Consider the following 15,408-nt stretch of genomic DNA (forward strand, 5'->3'; position numbering starts at 1 on the left):
CAACAGTGTGCACTGGAGTGGGCCCAAAGATGCAGACTGGAGTGGGCCCAGTTGTTGCAGACTGGAGTGGGCCCAACGGTGCAGATTGGAGTGGGCCCAATGGTGCAGACTGGAGTGGGCCCAATGGTGCAGACTGGAGTGGGCCCAACATTGTGGACTGGAGTGGACCCACAGTGCAGACTAGAGTGGGCCCAAAGGTACAGACTGGTATGGGCCAAATGGTGCAGATTGGAGTGTGCCCAATGGTGCAGACTCAAGTGGGCTGAATGGTGCTGACTGGAGTGGGCCCAACGGTGCAAATTGGAGTGGGCCCAACAGTGCAGACTGGAATGGGCCCAACGGTGCAGACTGGAATGGGCCCAACAGTGCTGATTGGAGTGGACCCAACAGTGTGCACTGGAGTGGGCCCAAAGGTGCAGACTGGAGTGGGCCCAGTGTTGCAGACTGGAGTGGGCCCAATATTGTGGACTGGAGTGGGCCCAATACTGTGGACTGGAGTGGGCCCAACGGTACAGACTGGTATGGGCCGAATGGTGCAGACTGGAGTGTGCCCAATGGTGCAGACTCAAGTGGGCTGAATGGTGCTGACTGGAGTGGGCCCAACGGTGCAAATTGGAGTGGGCCCAACGATGCAGACTGGAGTGGACTCCACGGCTCAACAGTGCAGACTGGAGTGGGCCCAATGGTACAGACTTGAGTGGACCCAATGGTGCAGACTGGAGTGGGTCCAATAATGCAGACTGGAGTGGGCCCAATATTGAGGACTGGAGTGGACTCAACAGTGCACACTGGTGTGGACCCAACAGTACAGACTGGAGTGGGCCCAACGGTACAGACTGGAGTGTGCCCAATGGTGCAGACTCAAGTGGGCTGAATGGTGCTGACTGGAGTGGGCCCAACGGTGCAAATTGGAGTGGGCCCAATGGTGCAGACTGGAGTGGGCTCCACGGCCCAACAGTACAGACTTGAGTAGACCCAATGGTGCAGACTGGAGTGGGCCCAACGTTGTGGACTGGAGTGGACCCAACAGTGCCGACTGGGTTGGCCCAACAGTACAGACTGGTGTGGGCCCAATGGTGCAGACTGGAGTGGGCCCAACAGTGCAGACTGGAGTGGGCCCAGCAGTGCAGACTGGGATGGGCACTACCGTGCAGTCTGGACTGGGTCCTAGAGTGCAAATTGGAGTGGGCCCAACAGTGCTGACTGGAGTGTGCCCAACGGTACAGACTGGAGTGGGCCCAATGGTGCAGATTGGAGTGGGCACAACATTGAGGACTGGAGTGGACCTAACAGTGCACACTGGTGTGGACCCAACAGTACAGACTGGTATGGGCCCAATGGTGCAGACTGGAGTGTGCCCAACAATGCAGACTGGAGTGTGCCCAACCTTGCTGACTGTAGTGTGCCCAATAATGCAGAGTGGAGTGGGCCCACCGGTGCAGACTGGAGTGGACCCAACAGTGCGGACAGGAGTGAGCCCAAATGTGCAGACTGGAGTGGGTGCAACGGTGTGGAGTGGACCCAATGGTGCCTACTGGATTTGGCCTAATGGTGTAGGCTTGAGTGGGTCCAATGGTGCAGACTGGAGTGGGCCCAACAGTGCAGACTGGAATGGGCCCAACGGTGCAGACTGGAATGGGCCCAACAGTGCTGATTGGAGTGGACCCAACAGTGTGCACTGGAGTGGGCCCAAAGGTGCAGACTGGAGTGGGCCCAGTGTTGCAGACTGGAGTGGGCCCAATATTGTGGACTGGAGTGGGCCCAATACTGTGGACTGGAGTGGGCCCAACGGTACAGACTGGTATGGGCCGAATGGTGCAGACTGGAGTGTGCCCAATGGTGCAGACTCAAGTGGGCTGAATGGTGCTGACTGGAGTGGGCCCAACGGTGCAAATTGGAGTGGGCCCAACGATGCAGACTGGAGTGGACTCCACGGCTCAACAGTGCAGACTGGAGTGGGCCCAATGGTACAGACTTGAGTGGACCCAATGGTGCAGACTGGAGTGGGTCCAATAATGCAGACTGGAGTGGGCCCAATATTGAGGACTGGAGTGGACTCAACAGTGCACACTGGTGTGGACCCAACAGTACAGACTGGAGTGGGCCCAACGGTACAGACTGGAGTGTGCCCAATGGTGCAGACTCAAGTGGGCTGAATGGTGCTGACTGGAGTGGGCCCAACGGTGCAAATTGGAGTGGGCTCAATGGTGCAGACTGGAGTGGGCTCCACGGCCCAACAGTACAGACTTGAGTAGACCCAATGGTGCAGACTGGAGTGGGCCCAACGTTGTGGACTGGAGTGGACCCAACAGTGCCGACTGGGTTGGCCCAACAGTACAGACTGGTGTGGGCCCAATGGTGCAGACTGGAGTGGGCCCAACAGTGCAGACTGGAGTGGGCCCAGCAGTGCAGACTGGGATGGGCACTACCGTGCAGTCTGGACTGGGTCCTAGAGTGCAAATTGGAGTGGGCCCAACAGTGCTGACTGGAGTGTGCCCAACGGTACAGACTGGAGTGGGCCCAATGGTGCAGATTGGAGTGGGCACAACATTGAGGACTGGAGTGGACCTAACAGTGCACACTGGTGTGGACCCAACAGTACAGACTGGTATGGGCCCAATGGTGCAGACTGGAGTGTGCCCAACAATGCAGACTGGAGTGTGCCCAACCTTGCTGACTGTAGTGTGCCCAATAATGCAGAGTGGAGTGGGCCCACCGGTGCAGACTGGAGTGGACCCAACAGTGCGGACAGGAGTGAGCCCAAATGTGCAGACTGGAGTGGGTGCAACGGTGTGGAGTGGACCCAATGGTGCCTACTGGATTTGGCCTAATGGTGTAGGCTTGAGTGGGTCCAATGGTGCAGACTGGAGTGGGCCCAATGGGGCAGACTGGAGTGGGCCCAATGGGGCAGACTGGAGTGGGCCCAACAGTGCAGCCTGGAGTGGGCCCAATAGTGCAGACTGGAGTGGGCCCAATAGTGCAGACTGGAATGGGCCCAACGGTGCAGACTGCAGTGGACCCAACGGTGCAGAATGGAGTGGGCCAAAGGTGCAGACTGGAGTGGGTCCAATAATGCAGAGTGGAGTGGGCCCAACAGTGCAGACTGGAGTGGGCCCAACATTGTGGACTGGAGTGGAACCAACAGTGCAGGCTGGAGTGGGCACAACAGTGCAGACTAGAGTGGACCCAACACCTATTGATGTGGGCCCCATAATGCAGGGTGGAGTGGGCCCACTGGTGCAGACTGGAGTGGGCCCAACATTGAGGACTGGAGTGGACCCAACACCTACTGATGTGGGCCCAATAATGCATGGTGGAGTGGGCCCACTGGTGCAAACAGGTGTTGGCACTACAGTGCAGACTGGAGTGTGGCCAACGGTGCAGACTGGAGTTGGCTCTACGGCCCAACAGTACAGACTGGAGTGGGCCCAACAGTACAGGCTGGTATGGGCCCAATGGTTTCGACTGGAATGGGCCCAATGGTGCAGACCGGAATGGGCCCAGTGGTGCAGACTGGAGTGGGCCCAACCTTGTGGACTGGAGTGGGCCCAACAGTGCAGACTGGAGTGGGTCCAATGGTAGAGACTGGAGTGGGCCCAATGGTGCAGACTGGAATGTTCCCAACGGTAGAGAAAAGAGTGGGCCCAACGGTGCAGACTGGAGTGGACCCAACAGTGCGGACTGGAGTGGGCCCGACCGTGCAGACTGGAGTCGGCCCTAAGGTGCAGACTGGAGTGGTCCCAATAATGCAAACTGGAGTTGTCCCTAAAGTGCTGAGTGGAGTGGGCCCAATGGTGCAGACTGGAGTGGGCCCAACGGGGCAGACTGGAGTGGACCCAACGGTGCAGACTGGAGTTGGCTCTACGGCCCAACAGTACAGACTGGAGTGGGCCCAACAGTACAGGCTGGTATGGGCCCAATGGTTTCGACTGGAATGGGCCCAATGGTGCAGACCGGAATGGGCCCAGTGGTGCAGACTGGAGTGGGCCCAACCTTGTGGACTGGAGTGGGCCCAACAGTGCAGACTGGAGTGGGTCCAATGGTAGAGACTGGAGTGGGCCCAATGGTGCAGACTGGAATGTTCCCAACGGTAGAGAAAAGAGTGGGCCCAACGGTGCAGACTGGAGTGGACCCAACAGTGCGGACTGGAGTGGGCCCGACCGTGCAGACTGGAGTCGGCCCTAAGGTGCAGACTGGAGTGGTCCCAATAATGCAAACTGGAGTTGTCCCTAAAGTGCTGAGTGGAGTGGGCCCAATGGTGCAGACTGGAGTGGGCCCAACGGGGCAGACTGGAGTGGGCCCAACGGGGCAGACTGGAGTGGACCCAACGGTGCAGACTGGAGTTGGCACTACAGTGCAGACTGGAGTGTGCCCAACGGTGCAGACTGGAGTTGGCTCTACGCCCCAACAGTGCAGACTGGAGTGGGCCCAACGGTGCAGACTGGAGTGGGCCCAATGGTGCAGACTGGAGTGGGCCCAACGGGGCAGACTGGAGTGGACCCAACGGTGCAGACTGGAGTTGGCACTACAGTGCAGACTGGAGTGTGCCCAACGGTGCAGACTGGAGTTGGCTCTACGGCCCAACAGTGCAGACTGGAGTGGGCCCAACGGTGCAGACTGGAGAGGGCCCAACGGTGCAGACTGGAATGTTCCCAACGGGAGGGAAAAGAGTGGGCCCAATGGTGTAGACTGGAGTGGGCCCAACGGTGCAGACTGCAGTGGACCCAACGGTGCAGAATGGAGTGGACTTAACGGTGCGGACTGGAGTGGGCCCGACCGTGCAGACTGGAGTAGGTCTAACGGTACAGACTGGTGTGGGCCCCATGGTCCAGACTGGAGTGGGTCCAATGGTGCAGACTGGAGTGGGCCCAATGGTACAGACTGGAGTGGGCCCATTGGTGCAGACTGGAGTGGGTCCAATGGTGCAGACTGGAGTGGGCCCAACGGTACAGACTGGTGTGGGCCCCATGGTCCAGACTGGAGTGGGTCCAATGGTGCAGACTGGAGTGGGCCCAATGGTACAGACTGGAGTGGGCCCAACGGAGCAGACTGGAGTGGGCCCAACGGTGCAGACTGGAGTGGGCCCAATGGGGCAGACTGGAGTGGGCCCAACGGTGCAGACTGCAGTGGACCCAACGGTGCAGAATGGAGTGGACCCAACGGTGTGGACTGGAGTGGGCCCGACTGTGCAGACTGGAGTGGGTCCAATAATGCAGAGTGGAGTGGGCCCACCAGTGCAGACTGGAGTGGGCCCAGTGGTGCAGACTGGATTGGGCCCAACATTGTGGACTGGAGTGGAACCAACAGTGCACACTGGTGTGGACCTAACAGTACAGACTGGAGTGGCCCCAACGGTACAGGCTGGTATGGGCCCAATGGTTTCGACTGGAATGGGACTAATGGTGCAGACTGGAGTGGGCTCAATGGGGCAGACTGGAGTGGGCCCAACAGTGCAGACTGGAGTGGGCCCAACAGCGCAGTCTGGAGTGTACCCAACAGTGCAGACTTGAGTCAGCCCTAAAGTGCTGACTAGAGTGGGCACAATGGTGCAGACTGGAGTGGGCCGACAGTGCAGACTGGTGTGTGCCCAGTGAGGCAGACAGGTGTGGGCCCAACAGTGCAGTCTGGAGTGTACCCAACAGTGCAGACTGGAGTCGGCCCTAAAGTGCCGACTGGACTGGGCCCAACGTTGTGGACTGGAGTGGACACAATGGTGCAGACTGGTGTGGACACAACAGTGCAGACTAGAGTGGGTCTAACGGAGCAGACTGGAGTGGACCCAATGGTGCAGACTGGAGTGGGCCCAACGGGGCAGACTGGAGTGGACCCAACGGTGCAGACTGGAGTTGGCACTACAGTGCAGACTGGAGTGTGCCCAACGGTGCAGACTGGAGTTGGCTCTACGGCCCAACAGTGCAGACTGGAGTGGGCCCAACGGTGCAGACTGGAGTGGGCACAACGGTGCAGACTGGAGTTGGCTCTACGGCCCAACAGTGCAGACTGGAGCGGGCCCAACAGTGCAGACTGGAGTGGGCCCAACAGTGCAGACTGGAGTGGACCCAATGGTGCAGACTGGAGTGGGCCCAACGGTGCAGACTGGAGTGGGCCCAACAGTGCAGACTGGAGTGGACCCAATGGTGCAGACTGGAGTGGGTCTAACGGTAGACACTGGTGTGGGCCCCATGGTACAGACTGGAGTGTGCCCTACGGTGCAGACTGGAGAGGGCCCAAGTGTGCAGACTGGAGTGGGCCCAACAGTGCAGACTGGAGTAGGCCCAACGGTGGAGACTGGAGTGGGCCCAACAGTGCAGACTGGAGGGAGCCGAACGGTATTGACAGGAGTCAGCCCAACTGTGCAGACAGCAGTGGGCTCAACGGTTAAGACTGGAGTGGGCCCAACGGTGCAGACTGGAGTAGGTCTAACGGTACAGACTGGTGTGGGCCCCATGGTCCAGACTGGAGTGGGTCCAATGGTGCAGACTGGAGTGGGCCCAATGGTATAGACTGGAGTGGGCCCGACTGTGCAGACTGGAGTGGGTCCAATGGTGCAGACTGGAGTGGGCCCAACGGTACAGACTGGAGTGGACCCAATGGTGCAGACTGGAGTGGGCCCAATAGTGCAGACTGGAGTGGGCCCAACGGAGCAGACTGGAGTGGACCCAATGGTGCAGACTGGAGTGGGCCCAATGGGGCAGACTGGAGTGGGCCCAACGGTGCAGACTGCAGTGGACCCAACGGTGCAGAATGGAGTGGACCCAACGGTGTGGACTGGAGTGGGCCCGACTGTGCAGACTGGAGTGGGTCCAATAATGCAGAGTGGAGTGGGCCCACCAGTGCAGACTGGAGTGGGCCCAGCAGTGCAGACTGGGATGGGCACTACCGTGCAGTCTGGACTGGGTCCTAGAGTGCAAATTGGAGTGGGCCCAACAGTGCTGACTGGAGTGTGCCCAACGGTACAGACTGGAGTGGGTCCAATGGTGCAGATTGGAGTGGGCACAACATTGAGGACTGGAGTGGACCTAACAGTGCACACTGGTGTGGACCCAACAGTACAGACTGGTATGGGCCCAATGGTGCAGACTGGAGTGTGCCCAACAATGCAGACTGGAGTGTGCCCAACCTTGCTGACTGTAGTGTGCCCAATAATGCAGAGTGGAGTGGGCCCACCGGTGCAGACTGGAGTGGACCCAACAGTGCGGACAGGAGTGAGCCCAAATGTGCAGACTGGAGTGGGTGCAACGGTGTGGAGTGGACCCAATGGTGCCTACTGGATTTGGCCTAATGGTGTAGGCTTGAGTGGGTCCAATGGTGCAGACTGGAGTGGGCCCAATGGGGCAGACTGGAGTGGGCCCAACAGTGCAGCCTGGAGTGGGCCCAATTGTGCAGACTGGAGTGGGCCCAATAGTGCAGACTGGAATGGGCCCAACGGTGCAGACTGCAGTGGACCCAACGGTGCAGAATGGAGTGGGCCCAACAGTGCAGACTGGAGTGGGCCCAACATTGTGGACTGGAGTGGAACCAACAGTGCAGGCTGGAGTGGGCACAACAGTGCAGACTAGAGTGGACCCAACACCTATTGATGTGGGCCCCATAATGCAGGGTGGAGTGGGCCCAACGGGGCAGACTGGAGTGGGCCCAACGGTGCAGACTGGAGTGGGCCCAACGGGGCAGACTGGAGTGGACCCAACGGTGCAGACTGGAGTTGGCACTACAGTGCAGACTGGAGTGTGCCCAACGGTGCAGACTGGAGTTGGCTCTACGCCCCAACAGTGCAGACTGGAGTGGGCCCAACGGTGCAGACTGGAGTGGGCCCAATGGTGCAGACTGGAGTGGGCCCAACGGGGCAGACTGGAGTGGGCCCAGTGGTGCAGATTGGAGTGGGCCCAACATGGCAGACTGGAGAGGGCCCAACAGTGCAGACTGGAGTGGGCCCAACAGTGCAGACTGGAGTGGGCCCAACAGTGCGGACTGGAGTGGGCCCAGTGGTGCAGACTGGATTGGGCCCAACAATGCCGGGGCTGGAGTGGGCCCAACGGTGCAAAATGGAGTGGGCCCAACAGTGCAGACTGTAGTCGGCCCAACGTTGTGGACTGGAGTGGACCCAACAGTGCCGACTGGAGTGGACCCAACAGTGCTGACTGGAGTGGGCCCAACGGTACAGACTGGTTTGGGCCCAATTGTGCAGACTGGTGTGGGCCCAACGGTGCAAAATGGAGTGGGCCCAACGGTGCCGACTGGAGTGGGCCCAACGGTGCAAAATGGAGTGGGCCCAACAGTGCAGACTGGAGTGGGCCCAACAGTGCGGACTGGAGTGGGCCCAGTGGTGCAGACTGGATTGGGCCCAACTGTACAGACTGGAGCGGGCCCAACGGTGCAGAATGGAGTGGACCAACGGTGCAGACTGGAGTGGGCCCAATAATGCAGACTGGAGTGGGTCCAACGGTGCAGACTGGAGTGGGCTGGAGTGGTGCAGATTGGAGTGGGCCCAACAGGGCAGACTGGAGAGGGCCCAACAGTGCAGACTGGAGTGGGCCCAACAGTGCTGACTGGAGTGGGCCCAACAGTGCAGACTGGGATGGGCACTACCGTGCAGTCTGGACTGGGCCCTACAGTGCAAATTGGAGTGGGCCCAACAGTGCAGACTGGAGTGGACCCAATAGTGCAGACTGGAGTGGGCCCAACTGTGCAGCCTGGAGTGGGCCCAACTGTGCAGCCTGGAGTGGGCCCAACTGTGCAGACTGGAGTGGGCCCAACGGTGCAGACTGGAGTGGACCCAACGGTGCAGACTGGAGTGGGCCCGACTGTGCAGACTGGAGTCGGCCCAACGGTGCAGACTGGAGTTGGCCCAGTAATGCAGACTGGAGTGGGCCCAACGGTGCAGACTGGAGTGGGCCCAGTGGTGCAGATTGGAGTGGGCCCAACATGGCAGACTGGAGAGGGCCCAACAGTGCAGACTGGAGTGGGCCCAACAGTGCAGACTGGAGTGGGCCCAACAGTGCGGACTGGAGTGGGCCCAGTGGTGCAGACTGGATTGGGCCCAACAATGCCGGGGCTGGAGTGGGCCCAACGGTGCAAAATGGAGTGGGCCCAACAGTGCAGACTGTAGTCGGCCCAACGTTGTGGACTGGAGTGGACCCAACAGTGCCAACTGGAGTGGACCCAACAGTGCTGACTGGAGTGGGCCCAACGGTACAGACTGGTTTGGGCCCAATTGTGCAGACTGGTGTGGGCCCAACGGTGCAAAATGGAGTGGGCCCAACGGTGCCGACTGGAGTGGGCCCAACGGTGCAAAATGGAGTGGGCCCAACGGTGCAAAATGGAGTGGGCCCAACGGTGCAGACTGGAGTGGGCACAACAGTGCAGACTGGAGTGGGCCCAACAGTGCAGACTGGGATGGGCACTACCGTGCAGTCTGGAGTGGGCCCAGTGGTGCAGACTGGAGTGGGCCCAATGGTGCAGACTGGAGTGGACTCTATGGTGCAGACTGAAGTGGACCCAATAATGCAGACTGGAGTGGACCCAACGGTACAGACTGGAGTGGGCCCAACGGTGCAGAATGGAGTAGACTCAACGGTGTGGACTGGAGTGGGCCCGACCATACAGACTGGAGTCGGCCCAACGGTGCAGACTGGAGTGGGCCCAATAATGCAGACTGGAGTGGGCCCAACAGTGCCGACTGGCGTGGGCCCAACGGTGCAGACTGGAGTGGGCCCAACAGTGCAGACTGGAGTGGGCCCAGTGGTGCAGACTGGAGTGGGCCCAGCGATGCTGACAGGAGTGGACCCAACAGAGCAGTATGGAGAGGGCCCAACGGTGCAGACTGGAATGTTCCCAACGGGAGGGAAAAGAGTGGGCCCAATGGTGTAGACTGGAGTGGGCCCAACGGTGCAGACTGCAGTGGACCCAACGGTGCAGAATGGAGTGGACTTAACGGTGCGGACTGGAGTGGGCCCGACCGTGCAGACTGGAGTAGGTCTAACGGTACAGACTGGTGTGGGCCCCATGGTCCAGACTGGAGTGGGTCCAATGGTGCAGACTGGAGTGGGCCCAATGGTACAGACTGGAGTGGGCCCATTGGTGCAGACTGGAGTGGGTCCAATGGTGCAGACTGGAGTGGGCCCAACGGTACAGACTGGTGTGGGCCCCATGGTCCAGACTGGAGTGGGTCCAATGGTGCAGACTGGAGTGGGCCCAATGGTACAGACTGGAGTGGGCCCAACGGAGCAGACTGGAGTGGGCCCAACGGAGCAGACTGGAGTGGGCCCAATGGGGCAGACTGGAGTGGGCCCAACGGTGCAGACTGCAGTGGACCCAACGGTGCAGAATGGAGTGGACCCAACGGTGTGGACTGGAGTGGGCCCGACTGTGCAGACTGGAGTGGGTCCAATAATGCAGAGTGGAGTGGGCCCACCAGTGCAGACTGGAGTGGGCCCAGTGGTGCAGACTGGATTGGGCCCAACATTGTGGACTGGAGTGGAACCAACAGTGCACACTGGTGTGGACCTAACAGTACAGACTGGAGTGGCCCCAACGGTACAGGCTGGTATGGGCCCAATGGTTTCGACTGGAATGGGACTAATGGTGCAGACTGGAGTGGGCTCAATGGGGCAGACTGGAGTGGGCCCAACAGTGCAGACTGGAGTGGGCCCAACAGCGCAGTCTGGAGTGTACCCAACAGTGCAGACTTGAGTCAGCCCTAAAGTGCTGACTAGAGTGGGCACAATGGTGCAGACTGGAGTGGGCCGACAGTGCAGACTGGTGTGTGCCCAGTGAGGCAGACAGGTGTGGGCCCAACAGTGCAGTCTGGAGTGTACCCAACAGTGCAGACTGGAGTCGGCCCTAAAGTGCCGACTGGACTGGGCCCAACGTTGTGGACTGGAGTGGACACAATGGTGCAGACTGGTGTGGACACAACAGTGCAGACTAGAGTGGGTCTAACGGAGCAGACTGGAGTGGACCCAATGGTGCAGACTGGAGTGGGCCCAACGGGGCAGACTGGAGTGGACCCAACGGTGCAGACTGGAGTTGGCACTACAGTGCAGACTGGAGTGTGCCCAACGGTGCAGACTGGAGTTGGCTCTACGGCCCAACAGTGCAGACTGGAGTGGGCCCAACGGTGCAGACTGGAGTGGGCACAACGGTGCAGACTGGAGTTGGCTCTACGGCCCAACAGTGCAGACTGGAGCGGGCCCAACAGTGCAGACTGGAGTGGGCCCAACAGTGCAGACTGGAGTGGACCCAATGGTGCAGACTGGAGTGGGCCCAACGGTGCAGACTGGAGTGGGCCCAACAGTGCAGACTGGAGTGGACCCAATGGTGCAGACTGGAGTGGGTCTAACGGTAGACACTGGTGTGGGCCCCATGGTACAGACTGGAGTGTGCCCTACGGTGCAGACTGGAGAGGGCCCAAGTGTGCAGACTGGAGTGGGCCCAACAGTGCAGACTGGAGTAGGCCCAACGGTGGAGACTGGAGTGGGCCCAACAGTGCAGACTGGAGGGAGCCGAACGGTATTGACAGGAGTCAGCCCAACTGTGCAGACAGCAGTGGGCTCAACGGTTAAGACTGGAGTGGGCCCAACGGTGCAGACTGGAGTAGGTCTAACGGTACAGACTGGTGTGGGCCCCATGGTCCAGACTGGAGTGGGTCCAATGGTGCAGACTGGAGTGGGCCCAATGGTATAGACTGGAGTGGGCCCGACTGTGCAGACTGGAGTGGGTCCAATGGTGCAGACTGGAGTGGGCCCAACGGTACAGACTGGAGTGGACCCAATGGTGCAGACTGGAGTGGGCCCAATAGTGCAGACTGGAGTGGGCCCAACGGAGCAGACTGGAGTGGACCCAATGGTGCAGACTGGAGTGGGCCCAATGGGGCAGACTGGAGTGGGCCCAACGGTGCAGACTGCAGTGGACCCAACGGTGCAGAATGGAGTGGACCCAACGGTGTGGACTGGAGTGGGCCCGACTGTGCAGACTGGAGTGGGTCCAATAATGCAGAGTGGAGTGGGCCCACCAGTGCAGACTGGAGTGGGCCCAGCAGTGCAGACTGGGATGGGCACTACCGTGCAGTCTGGACTGGGTCCTAGAGTGCAAATTGGAGTGGGCCCAACAGTGCTGACTGGAGTGTGCCCAACGGTACAGACTGGAGTGGGTCCAATGGTGCAGATTGGAGTGGGCACAACATTGAGGACTGGAGTGGACCTAACAGTGCACACTGGTGTGGACCCAACAGTACAGACTGGTATGGGCCCAATGGTGCAGACTGGAGTGTGCCCAACAATGCAGACTGGAGTGTGCCCAACCTTGCTGACTGTAGTGTGCCCAATAATGCAGAGTGGAGTGGGCCCACCGGTGCAGACTGGAGTGGACCCAACAGTGCGGACAGGAGTGAGCCCAAATGTGCAGACTGGAGTGGGTGCAACGGTGTGGAGTGGACCCAATGGTGCCTACTGGATTTGGCCTAATGGTGTAGGCTTGAGTGGGTCCAATGGTGCAGACTGGAGTGGGCCCAATGGGGCAGACTGGAGTGGGCCCAACAGTGCAGCCTGGAGTGGGCCCAATTGTGCAGACTGGAGTGGGCCCAATAGTGCAGACTGGAATGGGCCCAACGGTGCAGACTGCAGTGGACCCAACGGTGCAGAATGGAGTGGGCCCAACAGTGCAGACTGGAGTGGGCCCAACATTGTGGACTGGAGTGGAACCAACAGTGCAGGCTGGAGTGGACCCAACACCTATTGATGTGGGCCCCATAATGCAGGGTGGAGTGGGCCCAACGGGGCAGACTGGAGTGGGCCCAACGGTGCAGACTGGAGTGGGCCCAACGGGGCAGACTGGAGTGGACCCAACGGTGCAGACTGGAGTTGGCACTACAGTGCAGACTGGAGTGTGCCCAACGGTGCAGACTGGAGTTGGCTCTACGCCCCAACAGTGCAGACTGGAGTGGGCCCAACGGTGCAGACTGGAGTGGGCCCAATGGTGCAGACTGGAGTGGGCCCAACGGGGCAGACTGGAGTGGGCCCAGTGGTGCAGATTGGAGTGGGCCCAACATGGCAGACTGGAGAGGGCCCAACAGTGCAGACTGGAGTGGGCCCAACAGTGCAGACTGGAGTGGGCCCAACAGTGCGGACTGGAGTGGGCCCAGTGGTGCAGACTGGATTGGGCCCAACAATGCCGGGGCTGGAGTGGGCCCAACGGTGCAAAATGGAGTGGGCCCAACAGTGCAGACTGTAGTCGGCCCAACGTTGTGGACTGGAGTGGACCCAACAGTGCCGACTGGAGTGGACCCAACAGTGCTGACTGGAGTGGGCCCAACGGTACAGACTGGTTTGGGCCCAATTGTGCAGACTGGTGTGGGCCCAACGGTGCAAAATGGAGTGTGCCCAACGGTGCCGACTGGAGTGGGCCCAACGGTGCAAAATGGAGTGGGCCCAACGGTGCAGACTGGAGTGGGCCCAACAGTGCGGACTGGAGTGGGCCCAGTGGTGCAGACTGGATTGGGCCCAACTGTACAGACTGGAGCGGGCCCAACGGTGCAGAATGGAGTGGACCAACGGTGCAGACTGGAGTGGGCCCAATAATGCAGACTGGAGTGGGTCCAACGGTGCAGACTGGAGTGGGCTGGAGTGGTGCAGATTGGAGTGGGCCCAACAGGGCAGACTGGAGAGGGCCCAACAGTGCAGACTGGAGTGGGCCCAACAGTGCTGACTGGAGTGGGCCCAACAGTGCAGACTGGGATGGGCACTACCGTGCAGTCTGGACTGGGCCCTACAGTGCAAATTGGAGTGGGCCCAACAGTGCAGACTGGAGTGGACCCAATAGTGCAGACTGGAGTGGGCCCAACTGTGCAGCCTGGAGTGGGCCCAACTGTGCAGCCTGGAGTGGGCCCAACTGTGCAGACTGGAGTGGGCCCAACGGTGCAGACTGGAGTGGACCCAACGGTGCAGACTGGAGTGGGCCCGACTGTGCAGACTGGAGTCGGCCCAATGGTGCAGACTGGAGTGGGCCCAATAATGCAGACTGGAGTGGGCCCAACGGTGCAGACTGGAGTGGGCCCAGTGGTGCAGATTGGAGTGGGCCCAACATGGCAGACTGGAGAGGGCCCAACAGTGCAGACTGGAGTGGGCCCAACAGTGCAGACTGGAGTGGGCCCAACAGTGCGGACTGGAGTGGGCCCAACGGTGCAAAATGGAGTGGGCCCAACAGTGCAGACTGTAGTCGGCCCAACGTTGTGGACTGGAGTGGACCCAACAGTGCCAACTGGAGTGGACCCAACAGTGCTGACTGGAGTGGGCCCAACGGTACAGACTGGTTTGGGCCCAATTGTGCAGACTGGTGTGGGCCCAACGGTGCAAAATGGAGTGGGCCCAACGGTGCCGACTGGAGTGGGCCCAACGGTGCAAAATGGAGTGGGCCCAACGGTGCAAAATGGAGTGGGCCCAACGGTGCAGACTGGAGTGGGCCCAACAGTGCAGACTGGAGTGGGCCCAACAGTGCAGACTGGGATGGGCACTACCGTGCAGTCTGGAGTGGGCCCAGTGGTGCAGACTGGAGTGGGCCCAATGGTGCAGACTGGAGTGGACTCTATGGTGCAGACTGAAGTGGACCCAATAATGCAGACTGGAGTGGACCCAACGGTACAGACTGGAGTGGGCCCAACGGTGCAGAATGGAGTAGACTCAACGGTGTGGACTGGAGTGGGCCCGACCATACAGACTGGAGTCGGCCCAACGGTGCAGACTGGAGTGGGCCCAATAATGCAGACTGGAGTGGGCCCAACAGTGCCGACTGGCGTGGGCCCAACGGTGCAGACTGGAGTGGGCCCAACAGTGCAGACTGGAGTGGGCCCAGTGGTGCAGACTGGAGTGGGCCCAGCGATGCTGACAGGAGTGGACCCAACAGAGCAGTATGGAGAGGGCCCAACGGTGCAGACTGGAATGTTCCCAACGGGAGGGAAAAGAGTGGGCCCAATGGTGTAGACTGGAGTGGGCCCAACGGTGCAGACTGCAGTGGACCCAACGGTGCAGAATGGAGTGGACTTAACGGTGCGGACTGGAGTGGGCCCGACCGTGCAGACTGGAGTAGGTCTAACGGTACAGACTGGTGTGGGCCCCATGGTCCAGACTGGAGTGGGTCCAATGGTGCAGACTGGAGTGGGCCCAATGGTACAGACTGGAGTGGGCCCATTGGTGCAGACTGGAGTGGGTCCAATGGTGCAGACTGGAGTGAGCCCAACGGTACAGACTGGTGTGGGCCCCATGGTCCAGACTGGAGTGGGTCCAATGGTGCAGACTGGAGTGGGCCCAATGGTACAGACTGGAGTGGGCCCAACGGAGCAGACTGGAGTGGGCCCAACGGAGCAGACTGGAGTGGGCCCAATGGGGCAGACTGGAGTGGGCCCAATGGTGCAGACTG

The sequence above is a fragment of the Hemiscyllium ocellatum genome, chromosome 3, assembly GCF_020745735.1.
Source record: "Hemiscyllium ocellatum isolate sHemOce1 chromosome 3, sHemOce1.pat.X.cur, whole genome shotgun sequence".
Classification (NCBI taxonomy): domain Eukaryota; kingdom Metazoa; phylum Chordata; class Chondrichthyes; order Orectolobiformes; family Hemiscylliidae; genus Hemiscyllium; species Hemiscyllium ocellatum.